Source organism: Myotis brandtii, unplaced genomic scaffold (assembly GCF_000412655.1).
Source record: "Myotis brandtii unplaced genomic scaffold, ASM41265v1 scaffold703, whole genome shotgun sequence".
Classification (NCBI taxonomy): Eukaryota; Metazoa; Chordata; class Mammalia; order Chiroptera; family Vespertilionidae; genus Myotis; species Myotis brandtii.
The window spans coordinates 115,485-117,349 of record NW_005370760.1 but is presented as its reverse complement, the minus strand read 5'-3'; positions in this window follow the sequence as shown (position 1 = coordinate 117,349).

The window sequence follows — 1,865 nt, the reverse complement described above, 5'->3', positions numbered from 1 at the left end:
TATATGCATGCATACAAGTCCTTCGGTTGATCTCTTACCCCCCTCCCTCTTGCCCCCCAACCCTCCCTGGCCTTCCCACTGCATGACGGTGTGAGGGTGTGATGACTATTTGCATATTAGCTTTTTATTATATAGGATATAAGTTTTTTTTACCTAAAATTTTTCTTTGCATTTTAAGAGGAATTAAAACTATCATAGGCCCTAGGCACTGTGATTACTGTGTCTAATGGATAAATTAGTCCTTGCTGAGGGGATTGAAGAAAGATGAGTTTTAAATGATTGAAAAATATTTAACAAGAGAATCTAGAAAAATGGTAGCATTGTCTAAAAGAAGCAAAGGAGTCAAAAATAGAAATTAATTTGAAAAGAAAGATAATTTTGATTTTGAACTTGTGGAATTTGAACGAACTAAAGAAATCCAGATGAAGATGGCCAGTAAGTAACTTGCAATGTAGAATCTAGGCCCATGCATATTTTAAAATCAATAGTATAAAGGTGTTTTTAAAAACTATGACAGTTAATGATCTCCTCAAGGAAGTGGATTATAGAGGGAGGCCCTGGAAACTAATGCAAAACGCTTATGAGGCATGCCACAGTTAAGAAGATTAAAGAGAAAGAGGAATTTTCAGAACCTATAGCAATGGTGGGTTCTTGTGCTCCTGAGAGAGGTTGTTGGTATTGTGATTGTGACCAAATTTAATTTCAAAATGGAATCCTAATTAAAAATTGCATAATTATGAAAGTGAAGATAAAGGTAACAGCATGTCTTTTTTATTTTTTCTTCCTGTGTCCTTCACTGACCCAACAAATAGGCGTGCACGCACACACACACACACACACACACACACACACACACGCTACCCAAAGGCACTGTCTGAGTAAAGATACACAGACTCAACTGAAGGAAACAATTTGAGGCATGCAGAGTGACTCAACAAAACATAAGTTACAACAGTACATTTATGGTCAAGACATGAGCAGATGGGAAATATGGAGCTTTTTCTTTTGTCTCAAAAATATTTCCTTGCTTAGTAAACTACTAGTTCCAATGTTTGCTGTTCAAATCATCATAATCATAGTCCCTGGTTGTGTTGAAGTAGGTAGCAATAATGGCAGTCACACTTACAATCTATATATATAAAACCCTAATATGCAAATAGACCAAACGGAGGAACAACCGAACAACTGAAAAATCGAACAACTGATTGGTATGATGTGCGCTGACCACCAGGGGGCGCACGCGGAATATGGCAGTCATCGCCTGCGGTTGGATGGTGGTGCAGGTGGGTGGGGGTGCCAGACCAAGGCGGGGCACCAGTCACTGTTATCAGAGAGAGCCTCTGGTGGTTACTGAAAATTCTTTGCTCCTGCCAGGCACTCGTACCTGCTGCTGGTGCCAGTCCTGATCACTTGGCGCCATCAGCGAGCAGCAGCTGCCCCCAATCACACCTCAGGGCTTCTCCACCTCCCCCTGCTCCTGAGGGGTGATCAGGACAGCAGCTGCCACTCACACCTGCTGCTGGCGTCAGATCCAATCGCTCCACACCATCAGCGGGTGAAAGCGAGGCTGGTGCTGTCAGCGCCTGAGAGCGGCAGTGGCGGGAGTGAGGCTGCCAGCAGACAGGGGACCAGAGGCTGCGGTGGGAGGGGCCAGACAGGGGCACAGAGGATGGGCCAAGACACGCTTCTGTGCTCACTGCAGCCTCACGGCCCACAGTTTGTTTCTTTCAAGGTGCACAAATTCATGCACTGAACCCCTAGTCTACACTAATAAAAGAGAAACATGGTAATTGGCGTACGACCGCTACCCTTCCCATTGGCTAATCAGGGAGATATGCAAATTAACTGTCAGCCAAGATGGCGGC